This window comes from Phalangium opilio, unplaced genomic scaffold (assembly GCF_054372755.1).
Source record: "Phalangium opilio isolate 3A_F unplaced genomic scaffold, DU_Popi_V2 ptg000025l_1, whole genome shotgun sequence".
In the NCBI taxonomy this organism is placed as follows: Eukaryota; Metazoa; Arthropoda; class Arachnida; order Opiliones; family Phalangiidae; genus Phalangium; species Phalangium opilio.
This window is the reverse complement of record NW_028324156.1, coordinates 1,544,049-1,562,016: the sequence shown is the minus strand read 5'-3', so window position 1 is coordinate 1,562,016 and position 17,968 is coordinate 1,544,049. Positions and strand designations below refer to the sequence as shown.

At 30.8% G+C, this 17,968-nt stretch overlaps 1 long non-coding RNA gene across 1 annotated transcript; it reads left to right on the top strand.

Moving 5' to 3' along the window:
- The first annotated feature begins 9,823 nt into the window (after window positions 1-9,823).
- LOC149691667 (uncharacterized) lies at window positions 9,824-11,151 on the top strand. Its single transcript, XR_016383548.1, has 3 exons — window positions 9,824-10,101; window positions 10,164-10,732; window positions 10,845-11,151. It is a non-coding gene; the product is annotated as an uncharacterized LOC149691667 (long non-coding RNA).
- The last annotated feature ends 6,817 nt before the right edge of the window (window positions 11,152-17,968 follow it).

Here is a 17,968-nt window from a genome sequence, read left to right as displayed (position 1 = left end):
ACTTATCCTAACAGCCCGTCCGTCCTCGGGATGTAAAAAAAAAGAATAACATAATACGCCACCACCCATGTTACATACCTGGAAGGACATTTAAGAAAGGAGAGGAAGTCATAAGTATGCCGGGGTGGGTTTACAATTTCGAGTCTCAAGGGGAGCGAGGGGGGAAAACAAACGAGGTGTACCAGTAAGATCTTTACTGCACAACTCGGCCACGAACCGTAGTCTAGGTATAGAGTGGTACTGAGAGGGGAGGAGCTAGGGAGACGTGACGTCAATATTGGTGTAGTCTAAATTGTTTGACCTGAGCTGACGACTTCCAATTCCAATATGGTCTCCAAAACAGAGGAAAGAGATAGGAGGGTGTGACGTCACGAGAAAGTTCGTAGTAGCAGACTATTATAGAGTGGTACTGAGAGGGAGGAGCTACGTCAATAATGGTAGTCTAAATTGTATGGTTTCAATATGGTCGCCGAAACTTCGAATAGTATGACCCTAAGTGTGACTGTTTTGGTGCTTATGGGAGGGCTTGAAGCATCCCTGATTTTAGTACTAGAAAAGAGTGGGGTTGAAGTTGGGATGGGGGGAGAGGGCTCATCTCCTTCATGACTCTCGAATCTCGAAGAAAGAGAAAACATTCGCGCGTCCTCTCCTTTCTAATACGTCCTCCCAGCGTATATACCCCAACAGGTAAAAATTCGGAGCGCGACTTTGGGTGGTGCGAATAGAGAACCAATGAGAAGAAACGAACCGTTCCGAGTTTGCAACCTGTTTCAAAGTTAACCTCCCCATTTATATCTAAGATATTAAAACGCCCTAATTACGGATGGAAGGTATATTTACACGTATTGCATACTTAAATTGAGATTAAGGCCTGGCGTTATTTTACATAAAAACCCGGTTTTCTTGACGGATAGAATTTCATCGTCATTTTCAAACCAATTTCAAAAATTAATTCATTTATTACTAATATTTGTGTTGAAGAATTTTTCGAAATTAAGATTTTAAGAGATTTTTGCTTATGTAAATTTTAAATATTTTTTTTTAAACAAATTTTGAAAAAGTATCCACCCCCTCGTAATAATAAATATATTTTCGAGGGCCGATTCTCGAGGACCCCATTATACCGGTTCTGATTGGTGGAATGAGTACCATGACGTAATGTTTTATCTTATCCCCGTGGATTAGTTCGCACTATACAAGTTTTTTTCTTTTCTTTCCCCTGTCACTGTTGAAAGCAGACAGTTTAGAAAAGTTCTTTTTGGGGTCGAAAGGGTTGATCTTTAGAAAGACTGGAGTATAACTAACTATGAGTTACTTAACAAAGTTCAGAGAACACCGAACTAGGACGTTTAAGTAGAATTTAAAAAGCAATAGATATAACCGAGCGTACCCCCGTTTTTTCTGTAAAAGATTTAAAACTAAATGCGAGTGTCTTGACTAGTCCGGGATATTAACATTAAATTTCAGGGCACTTTGTATTTAGAAAGTTAGTATTAGTTCTCCTAAAGTAGGCCTAAATGTGTTACTTTTTATTATATTTTAAAATGTAAATAAATTATTTAATAAATATGTTCACAAAAAAAAAAATTAAAACTTTCGAAAAGATAAATTAAATCGATTCAGTTCAAGCCTAAAATAGCAAACTAGTCCTACGTTTAGAGTTATTTTCAGACCTAAATAAATTCAAATGGTTTCCTTTTTTGTTGAAAAAAAATAAATGAGTTTATTGCCAAGGTATATAAGTTATCCCAACACCCCAAAAACCAAAAAAAAAATATAATTGTGGGCTGAAACTTGAAAATTAAAATAATTTGCATACAAAAACCCACTCTATAAATTTATCCATCCCACAATTTTCGATAGAATTAAATCGTAAATAGCAAATCACTTGATTATCTAAAATCCTGTATAATAAATTGTTTAAAATTAAAATGGAAAAATACCACTAAAATTATACCTTATCCCTGAAGTTTATATAAAAACCGCTTTGAAACGGAATCCTCATTAAAAATTGCGCTGCACCAAGTTAATGATGTATCTTTGAATTAAAGAAAAAAATCATCTAAAAACTTGGTCAGTAGAATTTTTTCTCAGCCCCTTGTATATACTCAAACGGAATAACAATTAATATATATATTTTGTGGTCGGCCATTTTGGTGGTAAAAAAATAAATTATTAACCGTTTTTTTTACCCTTTAGATAAATTCCGGCGTCTCTTTTGGGCGTGATCGAAAATATCTCGCGGAGTTAGTAATTATAAAACTGTATACTAAAAACTGAGGATTATCAAAAGTATTTTACCTCTGAAGTTATGAAATTCCGAAATAAAAATTAATAGTAAAATACACTCTATCTAACCCAGGATCTAACTAGCTGAGATAATAATCCAAAAACTATAATTATATTAATCTTTAAAATTAGTACAATTATAATAAACTGAAGGCAAAATTCTTCAAGCTCGTATAGTTGGTCGGAACTTTGAATGTGAGAGTAAGTGTTGCCAGTCATTTGTGACTCGTGCAATTCAATTCAACCGCTATCTACAACAAGCAAACAACAGATTGAAAAGCTTGTTTAAAATTCTGTTCGATTCAGTTCCAAACCTGCATACATGCAGGAGATGCTCTAAAAACAAATTACTGGTTGGCAACCCTGTTTTCCACGCCACTGTTTTAGAGTTATGATTTGAGTGTTTTAGGGAAAATTACCCCTTAATTAAATTAGAAATCATTGTCTAAATCAGTTTCTCAATTAATTAAATTTAAGGGGTCATCCGTAAAGTACTAAATCCAATCTTAACTTGAAAACAGTGTCCCTTGTGGATGGCAAAATGGAGATAGAAGTTAAATTTTCGACTCAAAATCGGTTTCCCAAAGAACATAATCTCCCTTAATTTATGCATACAGACTTATCAGAAACACATTGTATAACGATATTAATCCTTTATGTCCGATTTAATGAGAACTAATAACGGATGATCTCGGAGCATGCAAGTAAATAGAGTACGCCATTAAAGTAAACAACTCGACGGACTTGAAATAAACTGAGGTAAAAAGCTCTAGCTATCGCCATTTTAAAAACTTCGCGTTTAATTTATACCATACCAATTCGTAGCTAAAGGGGTTTACATTAAAAATCCAGGGATTATTATTATTCTAGAAGAAGCAATTTAAAAACTTATCCAGGGGGTCGAAATGAGTTCACTTTCCCTCTCATCTCAAATATTTTCTCTCAAGGATTTAGGGATGGAAACGTTTAAAGGGAGGCTGAAATGTTAAAATAATTATAATTGGTAATTATAAATAAATCTAAGCTATCGGTTATAGATCATTTTATCGTCCCGTTTAAAAACCTTGGAGGTATTTTATTTCAAGGCCATATTATTCGACCTCTAACGACATTTAATTTAAGAGGGGTTGCCCGCAAAAATAAAGGCGCGATGTTTTAAATTTCAACCAATCAGCAAGAAGGTGCGGGGAATAAAATTTGTTCTAGAAGTTTCTAATGTATGCAGAAACGATATTCTTGCGGTTTTTTGTATATTAATCTTTTTGAAAATTGTCATTAGCTTGAAGTTTGCTTAAGATACTTCTAAGATGCGCGGCGAAAGTTGAAGGTTAAGAGGTTGTTTCTAACCGTAAAAAGTTTAATAACGTCTACTGCAGTATAGATATAAATATATATTAGGTATCTAAGATCGTGTTTCTAATATACTAGATTCAAGTCGCGCGTACCGCCATGTTAATTTGCATATTTCTCGAGATCTGATCATTAGAACCCCAAGTATTTAATATCATTACAAAGGGGTGAAAAAGGGCTATAACATATTCAAAGTATATCGCTGTAGCTCTTATAGAAGCAGAGTTAAAAGGTGTATATGTAAATAAGCTGATGTTATTCCTATGGAGAGCTAGGACGTTTATGAACAATTTACTTAATTACTCGGGCCCCGATTGTTGTAACCTCAAGTATTTAGTACCGTTGGAAAGGGGGGAAAAAGGACTATAACATACTTGGAGGACTTATCTGTATCTCTTATAGAACCAGAGTTAAAATTAGTTGTGTAAACAAGCCCATTTTAATCCTATGAAGAGGACGTTTATGAACATTTTGCTTAATTACTCGGGCCCTGATTGTTGTAACCTCAAGTATTTAGTACCATTGGAAAGGAGGGAAATAGGACTATAACATACTCAAAGGACTACCCTGTATCTCTTATATAACCAGAGTTATGACCCTACAAAATAGAGTCGAAATAAAATTTTGAGATGGAGAGAACGCAAAAATTTTCTTTTTTCCAATTTTTCGATATAACAATTTGACAACGCTGTTTCTAAAGCGATCTAGAATTTAAAGAAAACCGGTTTATCCAATATATAAAGCGAAAATATCTTTCGTATCATTTAAAAAAAAAAAGAAAATATTTGAAAATATGTTTGTACAACAAGCGCACTTTATAAAAGGGAGAAAGTTGACGCGTACGAATACGTCAATATTAAACGGTGTAAAAGTGAAAGTAGTTCTAATCAACATACGTTGAACACGAACAGAGACTCGAGTTCGCGAAAGAAATCATTTGAAATCTGTAATTAAAATTTCGAGACATCGCCTGACTTGAGAGAAATATTCCAAGAATTTAAAAGTTTTTTAGGTCCGAGGAATTTAATTTTTCTACATCGATAAATTAAAGTGTTTCAGTGTTGTTTTTTCTTCTAAATAATTTCAAAAATCTAGATTTATTTTTCCGAAACCCTCCCATGCAAGTAACGTAATCATGTCACACTAACACCTTGAGGTATAATGACGTCACAGATAATAAAAACGTCACTTATAATTTCTCACTGTCAGGGCGGTTTTTGGAAGAAAGGGATTGGATTGGTTTGGTTTTGTTTAACCTTCAAGTAAAATGTACATTTTAACAGAAAAAATTAGTAAAGAAGAAAGCTTGAGTCACCCCTATAAAGCCTACATTGCGCATAAATTTAGCGCCATTTTTTGGGGCATTATTATTTAAATTTGATATTTAAAAAAAACCTTCAAATTTTATTTAATATTCAAAAATAAAATTAATAAGTCGAAACTGGTTTAAGGAAGGTAAATTTAATGTAAATCTATTTATTTTGATACAACTTTACACGCCCTTAAATATCAGGGATAATACGTGACGTATGATGACGTCATTGCCTTCTAACCCAACCGTCCGTTATTAGTCCTTGTTACAAAATGTTAAGGCACTTTACTATACAGGGTGTTCCCAAAAGGGTAATTATTATACCCGAGTAGAGTGCTGAGATGGTTTGATGGTAGATTTTGAGAGGAATATCACCTTTTTGACAGAGTTTTTGACACAATGACCACTCCAAAACAAATTATGATTAGAGTATTTTACGGATGACCCCTTATATTTCAATACGAAAATGTCCTATGACCTTTTTGACCTAATGGTCACCCCAAAACAAGTTATATTTGGAGTGTTTTACGGATGACCCCTTATATTTTAATAAGAAAATATCCTATGACCTTTTTGACCTAAGGGTCACCCCAAAACAAGTTATATTTGGAGTGTTTTACGGATGTCCCCTTAAATTTTTGTAAGAAACTGAAAGACAATGTTTTAATGCTAATTTTATTAAGGGGTCATCCGTAAAACACTCTAATCATAACTTGCTTAGGGGGTGTCTCTTCTGGAAAAATCGGTCATAGAAGTTACAACATTTTCGACTCAAAAATAATTTCCCATACTTCGGTCCAATAATCACCCTTCCTTTTTGGAACACCCTGTACACCAACCAAACTATATTTCTTCGACCCCAAAAACTTAGAAATTATTTTAAAGGTCTTATCACCTACGCAGTTAGCGAGCTACACTTTCACATTGGTAATCTTTGCAAAAGGGAACATTTCTAGGAAGTAAAAAATTTTCTCCAGAAAACAAAAGCGTCATCGTTAACGAATTTCACTTTTGGCAGCTTTTTTCTCTCAATGAGTCGTGTGAGTTGAGAGAGAGAGAGAGAGAAATTGAGATCGCCCTGATCCGAAAACGCCCATGAGCAGCGTGTCATACATAAAGAACTAGATATGTAGAGCCTAAATTGTGTTACGTACCAAAAGGGGTTTAAATTTAAAGAAACAAATTCAATTATTCTCAAAATGACACCCAAATAATTTTAAATTCAAAGCTAGGGAATTTTTTTTACATAAATTCAAGCTTAACCTCGATTTAATTAAATTAAACTTGTGAGTCGCAAAGCATTCTGGGATAGTGAAGTCCTAATTCTGTCTAGACCTGATCTCCCCGCTGAACCTAATCTAAGCCTAATCTTAATCTAAACCTAACCAAACTTAAACCTAATCTTAATCTAAACCTAATCTAAGCCTAATCTTAATCTAAACCTAACCCAAACTTAACCTAATCTAAGCCTAATCTAGAACTAACATTAACTTTACTTATCCCTAATCTGAACATAATCCTAACTTAATTTAGCCCTAATCTGAACATAATCCAAACTTAATTTAGCCCTAATCTGAACATAACCCTAACTTAATCTGGCCCTAAACTAGCTCTAATCTAAAAATGAACCTAGCTTAACCTAGCTCTAATCTAAAAATTACCCTAGCTTAACCTAGCTCTAATGCCTAATCTAAAAATTACCCTAGCTTAACCTACCTCTAATCTAAAAATTACCCTAGCTTAACCTACCTCTAATCTAAAAATTACCCTGCTTAACCTACCTCTAATCTAAAAATTACCCTAGCTTAACCTATCCCTAATGTAAAGTTCTAAACCTAACAATAACTTAATGTAACCCTACTCTAAACGCCTAACCTAAACTTAACCCTAATCTAACCTAACTTAAACACAATGGGGGGGGGTTTAACGTCTAATACCCCTAACCCTTCACGTTGAAGTTTACAACAAATAAACAAATATCAAAATATTATTGAACGAAAAATTTCATGGTTAATTTAAGAATTTATAATAAAAATCAATGAATATCAGCGTGTGGTAACGTTATATAGGATAGGGTTAATTGAACCAACGAAAAAAAATTAATGCATTAAAAATTCGCCGCCGGAATACTTCCGGAACCGGATGTAAGTAATATAAGGTAGTCTAGCACGTGCCATAATACTCGGCTAGTGGCGCGTTAATTTTTCCCGCTCAAATTTCTTTATACCTATGTTGTACCATTTCCTTATTAAATTTATCTGAACCCAGGGGGGATTTTTTATATTAATATTAATATTATTATCTATGGTATCTTCGCATTAATCTGGTGCCGGTACATTTCCCGCTTTTAAAATTTAAAAAATGTATATCTGTATGTTTTACGAGAAATATTGAAGTTCATCTTAAAATATTTGAAGCGTGAACTTGATGATTCTTTTTACGTTTTTTTTTTGTTTTGTCAATTTTGAAGTAAAAAAAATGGTTTTACGAGAACTTTAAAGATTAGCATGGGAATGTTTTTGAATGTTCTAGATTGAAAAGAACCGAGAACTCCAGAAAAATCACTGTACCACGTAAAAGCAGTATCGTTCTAAATCAAAATAAGATTAATTTGAATGGGGTTAAGATTAAAGAATATGTAGTATTATAAGGTAGCTAAGCCTATGATTATAGTTCAGGTATTAAGCCTTGGTTTTATTTATTTTATTTTTTTTGGCCAAACTTTATTGTGTTTAATTACCGAAGTGAAAAAAAAAAGAAGTTTATTTTATTTCATTATTTTTTTTTAGATTTAAAAAGAATCACTAAAGCAAATAGGCCAGTAACCTTATACTAGAAAAAAATGTAAAGCTTCATAAATCTTTTGTGGGGAACTATTTTTGGAATTAATTCCAAACTGAAAATATGGGAATTAAGATTAAATAATTATTAATTTTAATTACCGTTATTTTTAATAATAAATTACCGTTATTTTTAATAATAAATTACCGTTATTTTTAATAATAAATTACCGTTATTTTTAATAATAAATTACCGTTATTTTTAATAATAAATTACCGTTATTTTTAATAATAAATTACCGTTATTTTTAATAATAAATTACCGTTATTTTTAATAATAAATTACCGTTATTTTTAATAATAAATTACCGTTATTTTTAATAATAAATTACCTTTATTTTTAATAATAAATTACCGTTATTTTTAATAATAAATTACCGTTATTTTTAATAATAAATTACCGTTATTTTTAATAATAAATTACCGTTATTTTTAATAATAAATTACCGTTATCTTTAATAATTAATTATCATTATTTTAATTATTAATTTTTCTAAGGGAAATAAAAATATTATATTTCCCAAAGTAAAAACCCTCGAAAAACGGTAAAAACCTCTCCGGAATAAAAAAACCAATAAATAAATTTAAATTTTGTGTCATTCATTCTCGGAATTTAAATTTAAATTTGAATAAGAAAAGGTATTTAGTATTATGGGCTTTATGTACAAAATATATTTATGTTTATTTTCTGTGTATTTACGCCCAAAAAAACACCTCCTTCCTGTTTCATTTGGAATAAATATGGTATACCACACTTTACACAAGTCAACCCACGAAAAGAAAACCAACATTGAAAGAACACAATCCCTGCCTTTTCAACCCGGTAAAGTCTAATTTTCAAAATTTTGTATTGAAAAGAAAAATTCAAGAATTTAAGGGTGTTACGTTGAACATCGACACCATCAACCAACCATAAGTGGGTTAACAAAAATTCCCTTTCATCTGCCTTGCATCTACCTAATTATTGAGACCCAAGTCTTTAAAAAATTATTTCGTCAAATTTAATTTTCACTTTCAATTAAAATTCGCAGAAAAATTATTAATCGAAGCCAGTATAGAATTTATTTATTTATTTATTTTGATTTTATTTACTTGGAATTTATGTATTTTTTCGGAATTTATCTATTTACTTGGAATTTATAATTTTATATATTTATTTATTTGGAATTTATTTATAATTTTATATATTTATTTATTCGGAATTTATTTATAATTTTATATATATTTATTTATTCGGAATTTATTTATAATTTTATATATTTATTTATTCGGAATTTATTTATAATTTTATATATTTATTTATTCGGAATTTATTTATAATTTTATATATTTATTTATTCGGAATTTATTTATAATTTTATATATTTATTTATTCGGAATTTTTTATAATTTTATATATTTATTTACTCGGAATTTATTTATAATTTTATATATTTATTTATTCGGAATTTATTTATAATTTTATATATTTATTTATTCGGAATTTATTTATAATTTTATATATTTATTTATTTGGAATTTTTTTATAATTTTATATATTTATTTATTTATTTGGAATTTATTTATAATTTTATATATTTATTTATTTATTTGGAATTTTTTTATAATTTTATATATTTATTTGGAATTTTTTTTATAATTTTATATATTTATTTATTTATTTATTTGGAATTTATTTACTTATTTGGAATTTATTTACTTATTTGGAATTTATTTACTTATTTGGAATTTATTTACTTATTTGGAATTTATTTACTTATTTAGAATTTATTTACTTATTTAAAATTTATTTGCTTATTTAGGATTTTAATTTTTTAAATAATTAAAGCAAGTGGTGCCGATTTTAGAGGCGTGTTATTAATTGAACAAGACAGTTTAAAAAAAATCAAGATTGAAATTATTTATAGTGCTCACAACCATTCTTTAAATAAGTTTAGGAATAAACGAGGAAAATTAATTTTAAAGTTTATAACAAAGGTGGTGGTACGTGTAGGCTGCTAAAAACGTCACCAATTTAGCTAGTAATAACGAGGTGGGATATTTTTAAGGAAATTATATTAAGTGGTTTCTTTTAAATAATATAAATCAGAAATACCCGATTATATAATAAAGGGCTTCAGTTAAATTAAATGTTTACTCAACCTTTCCTTTAATTTGTCCTAGTACTTACACAGATAAAAGGCGTTGGGGTCAAATAAGATTAGAACGTGTACGCTTGGCATCAATTAAACCTTCAGACAATTAAATTCTAATCATAATTATAGACTTTAAACATTCTACTTAAGACTCGTTTCGAAAGAAAACCCAAAGGTTTATTCACAATAGCTTTCTCAAGAAAAAAAAATAATAAACAATAATGAAACTTTATTTAGGTTAGGGGCACGAAGATGGCCAGACAACGATAAGAAAGATGTTCAATTTCTCTAAAACTGCAACAACACCTTTGCCTATTTAAATCCGCCGTAACAAGTAATATCATAAGTTCATAAGATACGTAGCTACCATAAGTTAGTCACTGGTAACTTAGAAACTGGAGTTTGTCATGAAGTGAGTGACGTAGGTCATAGATCCGAGGTAAAGCGAGGGAGGTCTGGTTTTGACGCTGTCAAAGGCTTAGTAATGCAGACTAAATAGGACCTAGATGGAAGTCCTGCAAAACTAAATAATCGAGTGTAGTACTTCAATTCTCGCTTGTCGTTCCGCTATAACTAGCTCGAGCTGTAAGTCTCCAGCATTACGAAATAAGTATAGGTAGTGTCATACTTATGGAAGGAACATATCTTATAAACTTATGGTAATATAGCCAAGCCCTTAATGAGTAAGTTTAAGATATACGATTACATTTAACCTTAATCCTTTTAATAGGGGCATACATCCTTCGGTTTGGTTTTTTTTTTTTTGAAAATTAGCCGGCAAAAAAAAAATAGAACTCGAAATGAAGGTAAGGTAGATTTACTAGTTCTAAATTCCATTGTGATGAATTGAATACCATATTATAATTTAGCAAGACCAGGTTTTAATTCGGCATTATTATCATATATCTTTATTTAAAGGGGCAGTAGTTAAAACAAAGGAGTTTCACTTGACTTTAAAAGGAATTCGAGAGAAGGAAACGAGTTAATCGCACGATGCTGTCAAGCGTTAATTAATTTATTAATTATATATACTAATTATTAATTTTATATTATTATTTTTTATTAATTATTATAATAAAGGATGGTACGACCGAAGCCCAGTGGGAAGTCATTTTGATTTTAAGTCGAAAATGTAATTTCATTATATATACTAATTATTAATATTATATTAAAAAATTTTCTAATTTAACCCTCTGTAATACTGTAAAAAGTGTCCTGGCATGTTGTGTTGCATAGTTAATAAAATTGAATTGAATTGAATTATTATTTTTATTAATTATTATAATAAAATATGATAGGTAATTAATTCTATGGGAAATCAATTTTGAGTAGAAAATGTAACTTTTATGCCATTTTGACCCTTAAAGGACACCCCTAAATAGGTTATGATTTGAGTGTTTTACGGAAAACCCCTTAATTAAATTAGAAATCATTATCTTTCAATTTATTAATTAAATTTAAGGGGGCCATCAATAAAATACCCCAATAAAAACTTGTTCAGGAGTGTCCCCTCCCTTGGGGCAAAATATTGTAGATGTTACATAATAGACTTGAAAATATAACGTAAGTTAAAATAAAAATCTATAGAATAACAAAACGATCTAATATGTATAAATTTCACCAAATTTCTTTACTATAGCGGAATAAGTTGGATGACGCGTTCGCACACCCGTTTATAGGTCTAATTTAATGATGGTTTTAGAAGAAGAAAAAAATATGTATATAAAATAAAACCAGATATACTTCTGTATTAACCTGTTTGACAGAAAGAAATCGAAGGAATTTTTTCCAGCGAAACCAGCAAGCAAGCGAGTAAACCGCTATCAAAGCAGGCGGGCCTTTCCTTATGGACTTAAAAAGGCTCCCCCAATTCGTCTATACGATCAAAACAAAATCTCCTTGACACAATTATTATTCGGAAGAGAAAAAGAAACCAGAAAGAAGCCAAACGAAAGTTTATCTAGAAAGACTAGAAGTTTCTAGAAGAAAATCCCGGAATAATTTCACCCAGAGCCAGAGAGGTCCATTAGGTTACTGCTTAAATTTAATTGAATCATTTAAATGCACTCATCCTCCTTTCCGTCTAGCAAAATTAAAGATGATCTTTTCAAGCTGATCTTAAATTAGTTTAGTTTCCACGATTTCATCTTGAATTTTATTGCTATTTAAAATTCAAGGAGAATCCTTTCATTTCTAAGATAAAATACTTTAAATTTTTCTTTTTCTTATATTTTTCTGATATTAATTTTAAAACCAAAAAGTCGTAACTAAAACCAGAAGGTTACGGATGATGAATTTACTACGTTTTTTTATTTAAAATTGACACCGGCAAAACCATTAAAGGTTACCAGAATATCTAGTATATCTATATATCTATAATTTAAATGATAATTGACGAAAATCATGGATTAAAAAAGGGGGCCAAGATCATACCTATGGGAGGGTTAATTAGTTTAAAATTATTTAAATAGTATATATTATATTAAATTTATTTGATAAGCCGAATAAATAATAGTAATTAAATATTTCTTTGGCCTAAATTTTCAAATAAAACATTATCGATTATTCATTAATTAAGGTTGCGTTATTTGTTACTAAAGAATTGAAGGATTAAAAATTTAAATTTAATAATTAAGACACCGCCCAAAATTTAATTAGAGTTTCTAATTAAATGCCAATTATTTATTTCCCTCAGTAAAATGCCGATTCTGAAATATTCATATTTACAGCAGAGTGCTCTATAAAGTGCAGTGGGTTACAAGAGCGATTTTGAGTCAAAAATGTTCAATGACATTTTGCTCTAAGAGTCACCATTCACTTTACGGATGACCCCTTAATTAAATTAGCATCGTCTTGAAGTTTCTTACTTAAATTTAGGGGGTCATTCATAAAATACAACCCTTTATGGAGCACCCTGTGTAATAAAACTCTCAAAGCTGCCTTTATATTCAATAGGCCTAATTAGACTAACAATAACAATACTGTGTATAACGAATAACGAAAAACAAAGGAGTCACGTTCATAAAAATGATACAAAACAAAAGGTTGTTATCATTTCCGTTCGATACGAAGTGGGAATGAAGGGAAGGCTACGCATAAATAATTTTCATAAAAGAAAAAACCGGCAGAAGTCTTTTACAGTATTAATCGAAACAAGTCGAACACACGTCATGTTTCTTTGAGAAGACGGATCATGGAATCACGATATTATATTGTTTATAAAACACTGTTATTACGAAACGGTAAACTTATAAACCTATAATTTAAAAGAAATATTTTTCCAAGATATAAAAATTCAAATTTAAAAATTAAAATTAAAATTAAGAAAGATACACGGTGAGAGAGAGAGAGTTTCGCTCAAGGCTTTGCACTGCCAACCAGTAACCTAACCACCATCCATTTCTGGGCGTAAAAATTTTTCAACATCATGACATGGCAGAAAAAGGATAGATTAGTGTCTCATCCTGCTCACGAAAATTTTAAAAATTTTGAAATTCTTTTTTTTTTTCGTTTAATAGGCCTAGAATCTCTTTGGGTCAAATTGCGCCGAAAATCTTGATACGCTAGCGAGTTATTCCTGAATTATGCGCAGTTATGCGAAAGTGTTTTTTCTATATTATTATTACTTATCCGGTTTTAAAACATTTTTATTTACAGTAAAACCGGGTGAGAAAAAGCGGATGAAAACTGGATATTAAGTTGAGGTGCATCTTCAACTAGTAGGCCTAGGCCTAATATTTTTCATTAAAATGTAAGGTGGTAATAGACTTTTTTTAACTAAAATTTGGGGGCAAAATAAAGTCTGGTGTGTTGACCCCCTTGTTGCCTTAAGACGGTACATTTATAGGTATGTTGCCAACAAAGACGTTAGATATGGCTTCAAACAAGGACTGGCAACTTTTAACCCTTTATTTAGCAGACGATGCTCCCCTCCCCCCCCTTAAAGTGGTCTGTAAAATTAAAAAAAAAATACAAATTTTTCCATTTGGATGAAGTTAAAAGCCTTTTTAAACTACTCAGCAACACTAATTGGGATTAAGATTAATCAGGATTGTAGAAACAAGACAACTGCCAAAAATATAGCTTTGTTTCCAATACTTATTGCTCTATATTTTGTATAGTGTCAGAGTACTGGATTCTCGATGTATGCAAAACAATTTCCCATTTTTTTTCTCTCAGAGACATAATATTAACCCTAATTATGTATACGCCAGCTTGTATGTAAAGTGAACCGCGAGAAAACGGATATCAAGCGGTTAAACATTACCATGCACCGCCAAACCCAATTTTTCTTACAAGGTACCCCTACACGTTTTTCTGTTCTAACTCAGACGGTTTCTAACAAAAACACAGCGAAAAAAAGATACAAGATTTGCATCTCATAAAGAAGGCAATGACATTAAAATGTATAAGGAATAGTTTGCCCTTGAACTGTTACCATTAAGTGGTTCAACTTAAATTATTTCGTGGCTGGTAGAAAAAGGGCCTCCAAAATGAATTTTCATGGCCCTCCTGGTGAGACTGAAAAGGGGCTAACATAAATCTAGCACGGATATATTTGAGAAAACAGAAAATTTAGGACTATTCACAATCACAAAGGATAAGTTGGGCCTATAAGAGTTCAAGGTCAAAAGTTACAAGGGCCCTTAATATGCTAAATGATCGAGTTTAAGATTAAGCAATCCGTGTTGATGGAGATTAAATTGAGCCCAGTTTAGTAAAACAATATTTAAATTCAAGGAAGACTGGAATAGGCCTAGATTTGTAACCTTATTTGAAGAAAGCGGTTTGAAATAAATTTTGTAGGTCAGAAAAAAATGTTCTTCTTACCTCACTTGAAAGTTCTAGAAGGGTTTAGTAACTTGATTTAGAAGTAATCCAAAAATAGCCAAGGCTTAACTTCTATAGTCACTTTTAAGTTAGCACAATATTAAAAAGAATGTAATAAACTAAGCCAATATCACACGAAAGTAATTGAATCAGTCTAAACATACGCGGTACTTAATTAAATACATAAAAATATAATTAAGTTGTTTTAAAACTGTAAAAAGTTAAGCCTATTGAATTTGAACCGCCTACCCGCCACCGGTATAAAAATAATAAAACTGCGTTTGACGCTAGCGACATCTATTGACATGCACTGAGACTACAAAGAATATTACCATGGATGAAGGATGCGCGTGAGGAAATTTGTTTTCACTCTACAGGATAGGCAACTCCCTATCTCGAGCGACAGAATATTCTGTATACACTCTGTTACAACGTCGGTTGTCAGCACGCGCAAAGCTATTTCTCTATGTAACGTAGCTTTGTACGTGCTGTCAAGAGAAAAAAAACTTCAGGATCTTCAGGATTTAAAATATCCGCGAGTTTTTTAGCTCGAGTGCACGGACCTCTAGACCTTAGTTTCAAATGCGTGTAGTAGACTGTATGCAATTTCACACGTATTTGAAACTAAGGCCTAGAGGTCCGTGCACTCGAGCTAAAAAACTCGCGGATATTTTAAATCCTGAAGATCCTGAAGTTTTTTGTCTCTTGACAGCACGTACAAAGCTACGTTACATAGAGAAATAGCTTTGCGCGTGCTGACAACCGACGTTGTAACAGAGTATATACAGAATATTCTGTCGTTCGAGATAGGGAGTTGCCGATCCTATAGCGTGAAAACAAATTTCCGCACGCGCATCCTTCATCCATGATATTACGAGCGTGGCGCCATCCATAGGGAAAAATATAAGGCGGCAGATTTAAACTTATGCAAAACACGTGTTTTATTATATAAATATAAATATATTACTTAAAAGTTTGTTCTTGGTTTTATTTCAATTCTATTTTTGTAATCTTTTAACGATAAAAATTTTACTAAAATTCCTAACTTTCTCACTAGGGTAAAGATACGAAGTATTTTAAGGAAAATTGTGACCTAATAATTGAGAAAATTATAGGATAACACAAGATACCGTTACATAAGCTTAAGCTTTTGTAGTTTAAATCTCTTTCGCATGTTTAACGAAACATACCTTTACGTTAAGAAAATATTTAAACTAATGAGGCGTATCATATAGCTAAATAAAATCCTTTAATTATTTTTTAACTATAGTCGAGTCATTTCCTTATTCAAAAACACTGTATATCTTTCTGGAAATTTATTCCCTTTCTAAGTAACTTCCTTTTTAAAAATGCGAGATTATGTCTCTGTTAACCAAGCGTATTTCCTAAAACTGTAGCTAAAACTATAGAGGCTAGAATAATAAACGAAAATAAACGGTATAATAACAAAAATCATTTAAAATTTGGTATAAGAATAATAATCGTAACAAACAAAAAGAGAAAGTAAATGCTTCAATAGTCATGTTGCGCTGCTTAAATTATTTTAAAGTTCCGTTTTAAAATAAATGGGTCAGTAGTAAGCACTAATGGCATTTCCCCCTCATTGTTATTTATAATTAAAGTATAGAGAAATAATATAGAATGCTGTTACTACTTGGAAGAATTTATAGAAGTGGTTTTTCAATGAGATACTACCATAAGTTTATAAGATATGTTCTATAAGTTTGACACTGCCGTATACTTTGTAATGCTAGAGACTTAGAGCTCGAGCTAGTTCTAGCAGAACGACAAGCGAGAATTGAAGTACTACACTCGGTGGTTAGTTTTGCAGTCCATATAAGTTCCTATTTTGTCTGTACTAAGCCTTTGACAGCACCAAAACCAGGCCTCCCTCGCTTTACCTCAAATCTATGACCTACCTCATTCACTAGAGATGGGCCGATACCAGTTTAAACCGATACCGATATGATCCGATACTTGGGAAACCGATACGTACCGATACCGATATTTTACCCGATCCTTCGATTAAACCGATATCAAACCGATACCGATATGGTATCGGTATCGGCCCATCTCTATAGATGATTCTCGATCCAATTTCGGTACTTGAGACTAGAAAACTGGCTTATCATACGAAAAATCCATTTTAGACACTAGTTACGTTATCCAAAAATTGATGAAAAACTGTGCTGTCTCAGAGTTTAGGTCTTAAGTATTTATTTTCTTCAAAAAATATCGGATAGAAATATCGGTTCATTTTTAACCGATACCGATATATCGGTTAAAGCCAAATATCGGTACCGATACCGATATGGTATCGGTATCGGCCCATCTCTATCATTCACTTCATGGCAAGCTCCAGTTTGTAACCAGTGACAAACTTATGGAGGAACTTATCTTATAAACTTATGATGCTACATAGCCAGGGTGCTTTGGGTTTTGCTCTTTCTGGGGTTTTTGATTTTTTTTTAAATCATATTTTTAACGCAATAATAAATTTTGTCTTGGGAAAAATTCTTCGAAAAGCAACCAATTGGAAATAACGAGTTTTATGATTTGTTTCTTTTTTTCTGAGGAGAATTTATACGATTGTGTGTGAAATATTCTCGTTTTTAAATGGATTTAAGAAAGAGAAAAAATATTACGACTACATCTTGGCACGATCTTCAAAATCTAAATAATTATAATGTTATGGGAGTCTAACCTTCCGTTAACATGTTTACCCTCTTGCCTGTAGCTTAGCATATAAATTATCCTTGAACAAAACATTTAAACATAAGTTCATAAACAACCAGCGACGAATGCCAAAAATTTATTTAACCTTAAACTGTATATTTAATCTATATTTAAAAAGGTAATTATAAAACTAAGATATTTTCATATTTAATAAGGTAATTATAAAACTAAGATATTTTCATATTTAATAAGGTAATTATAAAACTAAGATATTTTCAATAAAATAATTATAAAACTAAGATATTTTCAATAAAATAATTATAAAACTAAGATATTTTTAATAAAATAATTATAAAACTAAGAATTTTTAATAAAATAATTATAAAACTAAGATATTTTCAATAAAATAATTATAAAACTAAGATATTTTCAATAAAATAATTATAAAACTAAGAATTTTCAATAAAATAATTATAAAACTAAGAATTTTTAATAAAATAATTATTAAATTTAGTATATTTAATCTATTTTTAAAA